The sequence below is a fragment of the Helobdella robusta genome (assembly GCF_000326865.2).
Source record: "Helobdella robusta unplaced genomic scaffold HELROscaffold_2, whole genome shotgun sequence".
NCBI classification, from domain to species: domain Eukaryota; kingdom Metazoa; phylum Annelida; class Clitellata; order Rhynchobdellida; family Glossiphoniidae; genus Helobdella; species Helobdella robusta.
In genome coordinates this window covers 1775875-1783327 of record NW_008704083.1, presented here as the reverse complement: position 1 = coordinate 1783327, position 7453 = coordinate 1775875, and positions in this window count along the sequence as shown.

Genomic DNA, 7453 nt, shown 5'->3' with positions numbered 1-7453 from the left:
CCATCTAAAGTTTTTTCATAGCTACACAATTGATCTGTTAGAGTTTCAACTGCTCTTACCGTCTTTTTTAACGTACTTCAACTTGCAGAAAATGGAAAAATTTATCTGAGAAAATTTTGATTGGACACTTCAGCAATAAGTCACTGCTCTCATCTTTTCCATCTATGGAAAGATTTTTGAGTTTGGTAACATGAGAGATGCATGAGATAGACATCATCATTTTCATCCATCTTATAACTAAAACTTAGTAATTATACAAACTCTCGATTTCCATTTCAACCTTCTAGATTTTTGATTTGTACTTTGGTTTGATCCATCTCTTCTGTTGTTTTCGAATCCCCTTTCACTTCACATAAGTTAAAACTGTTTTAAAAAATCTTGAAGAAACCGAAAGTGTTACTTCATAAAATTCAAAATCTTAACATACACTCCATGGTTAACGGAAGAAATTTTTGCCGTTTCTACAATTCAGTCCATAGAGCCCAGACATTCTGTGATAACTTATTTTAACCAGAGAAAATCAAAAACAATTTAAAGACTATAGCTATATCTTTTCTTTAGGTTGAAATTCAATCTCACAATCAATCAATTAGTTTATAAAGCGCTATTTACGCGATGTTCAACAGCGCTCCTCAATGAATTTTGCAAACCGATGGGTCTTGAGATCCGCTTTGAACTTCGTAAGTGATGGAGAAGTAGTCAGAGAAGGAGGTAGAGAGTTCCTGAGAAAAGGGCCAAAAAGAGCAAATGCAAATTTAGCAAAAGCGTGTTTAACACGAGTTAAGAAGTGAGAACAAGAAGACGATCGTAAACCGGGGCGTTTAGGTTCAATTAATACATCTGATAAGTACTTAGGATTGAGACTTATAAATAAATGTGCAAATTTTAAAAATTATTCTATATTTTATAAGTAGCCAGTGCAAGAGAACCAGATATGGAGATATATGAAAAGAGAAAGGGGCACGAGCAGCTAGACGAGCAGCAGAGTTAAAAGCTTTACTTAAAGGATAGAATGTAGAATCAGGAAGATCATTGTAGAGCGAGTTATAATAATCAATCCTAAATCAAACTAAAGTAACAAGAAGAGAAGAGTAAGATCGTCAAGAAAAAACTAAAGTTTTTTTATTCTATGTAGATGAAAGTAAGAACTTCTAGCAACACTATTAATCTGAGTAGAAAGAGACATACTAGAATCAAAGATAAAGCCTAGACTATGAAACTTGTGAGAAACATCAAGAGTTTTAGAGTCAGGTGGGATAATAGGAGGAATAGTAATAGAGTGTTTAGATTTATTAAAACAAATTAATTCAAATTTAGAAAGATTAAGTTTAAGACACATAGTCAGATCAAGCGATAATTAAAGAAAGACATAGAGATAGATTATGAAGAACGCCATTGAGATTAATTGGAGGAAAAGAAGTATAAATATAAGAATCATCAGCATATAGTTAATAGACCAATATAGCATATAGACCAGTGAAAGAAAAATTAGTAATAATGCGATGTAGTTCAGAAGTATAAACAGAAGAGTGTCAAGGATAGAACCCTGAGGTACCCCGAAAGTAAGAGTAGAGGGGTTATAAGTAGAATTATTGAGAACAACAGAAGAAAAACGATTACAGAGATAAGAAGAAAACCAAGATATACAAGAATCAGTAATATTAAAAGAAAGATCTAGCAGCCTCAAGAGAATGGTATGATCAACAGTATCAAAAGCAGGGGAAAAGTCAAGAGCAAGAAGAAGTGTAAGATTACTATTGTCACTAGAGAAAAGGCTATCATTATGTATTTTGAGTAAAGAAGTTTCAGTGCTGTGAGCAGGTCTGAAACCAGATTGAGATACAGGTAGCAAAGAGTTAGAGTTTAAATAAGATGATAATTGATTATAAAATACTTTTTCTATTATTTTAGAAATGAAAGTAATATTGGTAACAGGTCTAGGATTAGATTGAGAGGAAGGATTTAAAGATGAGTTTTTAAGAATAGGAATAAAAATTGAATTCTTATAAGAAGTAGGAAATTTAGAGGTGGAAAGAGATTATTTAACTAATTTGGGAATGATTGGATTAAATATTGAATAAAATTTTTAAGTAAATTAGAAGGAAGTAGATCTAGAGAACAAGTTGTAGATGACATAGAATTAATAATTTTAGTTAGTTCCAGAAGATTTATATGAGTAAATACAGAAAAAAGGTTAGTAAAGTTGTAAGGAGAAAAATTAGAATTAGATGTTCTTAAAGAATTGATTTTATTTACAAACAAGTCATGAAACTGTTGAGCAGAAAAAGATAAGTGAGAGGATTTCTTATGAAGAAGTTTAGATAGAACAGACCACCTATTTTTAGATGTTGAAGCAGATATTATAGAATTTCTAAGAAAAGTAGAGTGTTTAGAGAATAGTAGATTTTTATAATTAATTAATTCAGATTCTTAGATAGAAGAAAGAGAGTTAGATGGATTTAACCTATAGGCTTTCTCCAGTCTTCTAACATTTTTCGAAGGAGCTTTACGAGAAGAGTAAAAGATTTAAGAGGAATAAGCTTATCTAGAAAAGAAGTAATATAGATATTAAAAGCATAGACAAAAATCATCAACATCAGAAAATAAGGAAGTATCAAAATAGTTTCAGTAAGAGATTGAAGAAAAATATCTTGATTAAGAGAAGACTAGCATCTTATAGAAATAGACATAGATGAGTTAGAAAGAAGAAGATCTAAAGAAAATACAGATTCAATAAGAAGATGACCAGAATAAGGAACAGTGCTAGCAGAGATATTAATAGGCTTAGAAAAAGATGAAGCTAAAATAAAATCAATAGTGTTATCAGAAGTTTAGTAGGAAAAGAACAATATTGTGTTAAGTTAAAAAGAGACAAAATATCATTAAATCTACGAGTGTAAGAACAAGATAAGTTATTGAAGTTAAATAATCTGTGGGTCTGTTAACATTTTTTCAAACTCAATTACTCAATTATTTAATAAGACTTGACACATAATTTTCGTTTGTGTCATTGATATTATAATATTCAAAATTGATGTTTATATTAATTAATTAATTAATTAGTTAATTAATAGTTAGTGGCGGCGGATCTAGAGGGCCGTTGTTAGCTGTGTTGCTATTGAAAGTCATTAAAACTCAGTTTTTTAGACACGTACAAAATACACACAAAAAAGCCAAAAAAGGTCGCCAGAGTAATTTTGACCACTCTAGTAAATTTCTAAAAATGTCAACATTTGTCCACATTTTGGCTTCCTCGTCAACGTTGCCTAGATCGCCACTGTTAATAGTTATTTGCAAATTATTAAAAAAATTTATTTACGAAATCGAAATAAGAGGCATTCAAACAAAATTTTATTTCACCGCGAACGCCCGTATTATAGGGTTCGACGTTTTACTTGTGTTTGACGTTTTGCTTTTGGACGCCATGCAGAATGTTTGAAGAGTCTTCCAACCCTTCTACACAACTTGTAGCTTACATTCAGAGTGTACAACACCAAATTCGAGCGTTTATGTCGCTTACAACCGTTTCCGTAATCTTTCAATACATCCCGGATTCTACCTTTCACTTTTACTTTTTTTTTAATTTGTAGAGATCGACGGTTTCTAAGTACAGTTAAATTGCGAAAACTATCAGAGTTGTAACAAATTTATTAAAATTTAGAAACCGTTTGGTTTTCATCACGAACATTAGGCTAAAAAGCAATTTGAAAAATTAGAAGCCATTCACTTAGATATATAACTTAAAAAATTGCTAAAATGTGAAAATTTTTGAAAAAGTATGGAAGTATTTACTGGTTTGAAAAATTAAAATTATGTCACGTTTGTATGTTAAATTTTTAAATTAATATTCACATTCGTACAACTTATTGGATGTTGAACACGAATTAAGTTACAGAACCTGTTTTACGTTTAATTATTAACTAAAAATATCATCAGATTTGTTAATAACAACATAACCTATTATTATGGTTATATTATTTGATAGAGTCGTGAAGAATGGCATAGAAACTGTTACCATTGAAGAAAATGGGGTCTTGACTTCAAAAATAGTGAATGGTGTGCACCAAGCTATAAAGACTGATTAGACGCGATTAAATTAAAATATTTTAAAATCATAAATGCACTTGATCCTATTGACGTTAAATTATTTTAAGAAAAGCTCGCATTAAACTTAGCTTTTTTTAATTTTCAGTTTTGTTTTATTTTGTTTTGTTTGCTTGGGAATTAAATATTGTCAGTTTAAGTTTTCAGTCCAAACTGCGAAGTTTTTTCCCAAAAGCTACGTTATTACAATGCTTTTGCTTATTGCCTTCATCGCAATGTATGAATATCTTCAGATTAAGACTAATTTTGTTAGTTTTATATATATTAATAATTACTTTCTATTTAAATTGTTGATATCTTATTGAAAATGGTGCATTAGAACGAGTTCACTAATGATTGCTCTTGAAATAGGGTGCTTTTGAGCTTGCTTCGATAAATATATTTGCTTTGTTCGTTTGTTTGGTTGGTTGGATGCTTGTTGTTTGGTAACATGTTTATGTTCCTTTTTTACTTTTTTTTATAAATTTTTTAACGTTTGATTTTTGTTCCTGTGAGTCTTAGTAGAATTCATAATAGTTTCAATTTGCGTCCGTTCTTAATTTTTTTTTAATTTCTGAGTAAAATCATAACGAAAGTTTAAATAAGTTTTACATCCACAAATCTGGTGCAATCTTTTTCCATGTTAAAATGTCTTAATTTATGGGTTAATTTTTTTCTTGTTTCAATATTTATAGTATCTCTGTGTGTGCATTCCACATTTTATTGTAAATTTTTTAGCATGTGACATCCGCTTCACCGTTCACGTGAAATTTTTTATGTTAATAAAAGCATTAAAAATTGTAATTATTTCTTAATTTTTTTTAAATAATAAAGTTAAAATCCTATTTCTTTTGTATCACGAACAGTAAAAAGCAATTAAAGGAAAAGAAAATTAAAAGCCATTCACTTGAAAATTTGATGTGAAATAAATAGTTCTAAAATATTTATATTTGCCTAGACCAACGGATGGCTGTGTTGTCACCTGGACTTTGGGGGCGGGTAAGGTCTCCAATGTTATTCTTGTAAAGCAAACATTAAATAAATCAGTTTGAGCAGCCGGTCACAATTTTTTAGAGCCAAAATACTAATACCGATGAAATTGCAATCTAACCATGAAAGTTATGATAAAAAAATTCAATTCGTCAAATGTAGCGTTTAACATTAAGATATTTTCGTGTATATCAAACATGGCTAGTGTCGTTTATTAAAATTATTTTTTAGCTTAATATAAGTTTTACGTAAACAATTATTTACGAGTGCTTTCAAGCCCATTACACATTTAAGCCAAATTTATAGTGCATTCATAATAAACAGTAAAAACAAGTTATTTACCCTTATTGATTAGTAGGGATGACTCTTCTCATAAAAATATGTCAAAAATTTTCTTATGGCAGTTTTCATCTGAGCTAGAATATCTCATAATGGGGTGTTGCTTGGTAATAGCAGACACGTTTTGTAGCAAAATATCACTATTCAATCAAAAAACTAATTTTTATTTTCGTCTGTTAACCAATTAAAAATCTACGATCACAGGTTCCACAGACTCACACCCACGTGCCGCTTCATGGGCAACCGGTTTCCGCCGCTTCCTCTTTATATGCACATATACCACTTAGAATACCTACCTATACAGACCCTCAAACGAACGAATCTGGTCTCATTCTTTAGTCTCCATGAACAACTATACATCAAATTTTACAATTTTCACATTTTTACAGTTTATTAATAACTATTCATTCATTTTTTTAGATTTAATTTATTTTAATTATTTTTATTAATTTATTTAATGCATTTACATACTCTTTATGCATATTTAGTATCTTTTTTCTAGTGTACACACGCCGAGTTGATTTGAGATCGTCGTGCTTGACTGGCGTCTCCCTGCATACATATATGTATATACAATGCGGCTCAAAATAATAGGAACGGTCATTTTTTTAAAATCCAAATTAGATGACATTTTTATGGTTCATTTTCATCATTTAAATGCAAAAATTTACGCATTAAAAATTGTTCTTTAAATTTATTTATTCAGATTTATAAAAAATTATTAATTTTGCTATTCATATACACAGTAGAATGGCTAATGCTATTTGTTTATATTGTTTTCTTGACTGATTTAGAATCGATTAAAACTGTTCTTTAGAATGTGTAAAGAAAAACAATAAAATATGGAGCAAAGGTTTCAAACTCTAACATTGAAATCCAAGAAATGCATATGAAAAATCCGTTAAATTACGAAAAACAAAAAGTACTGGGTGACAACAAAAGCTGTTAAAAAGAACCTAGGCGCTTTTAATTCGGAGAACCTCTGAGGGTATTACTAAATTTAAAAATAATTTACAGTTGAATTGCAGTATTAAAAAAGTGCAATTATTTAAAATTTGAAACAAATTTAGATCATTGCCACTTAACTAAATTTATAAAAACTAACTATTGCAGTGAGTTACTTGATTAGTTACAACGGTACGCCAATACGGAAATGCATTCCAGACTTCCTCTCTAATTTTTTTTTAAAAAACCTCTTGTGACCAGCCATCGATAATCATTAGGAACGTTGCTGACTAATGCTAGATTTTCAACTTATACTGTCCTTCAGTGTAGCGACATTACAAAGTGAATATACTTTACTTATATACTTCGAGTGAAGTATATATACTTCAATTTGTTTTCCATTTTTTATTACTTTTCATATTTATTTTATATTTCATTCTCTCATCATCATTACATATTGTTACCATAGTCACAAATATTGTCACCATATTATCACCAATACTTTTGCTCATATTATTTTACTTCTACTAAATTCATCTAATACTTTCCACATTCATAATTTTAGTTTCATTGCCTTGCATGTTGTTACTTTCTTTGCTTTTGATATAGATTGATCTAAAGAATAAAAAAATCCACAAATAAATATAAATGTATGTATATATATATATGTTGGTAATAGACCATAATTTTTACAATATTCTATAAATTCTACCGAATGTTTAGCGTTAATATGTTTGTAGTTCGATTTTCGATTTTTCTCACTAAAGTTTTTTGGTGAACGTTTAGTTTATTAAAATTCAAAATAAACTTATTTTTCGAATTCATGCTGCAAATAAGGCCATTTTTCGATTCCGAATGAATCGTCATCAGTGATCCTTGCTGTATATATAGGGAAATATTCACTTTGTCAAGATGAACTTTGACGTTGTAAAAATTAACTTTGGTGTTGTAAAATTGAACTTTGATGCGAATTAGGTGTCAGGTTTCTTTATTGACTGGTCATCTTCTTTGGTCTCCTTTTCTTCATCGATAGCATCATATTCTTCTTTGTCACTATTTACGATGCTAGTTTTTATTACTTCTTTGTTTTCGTTGT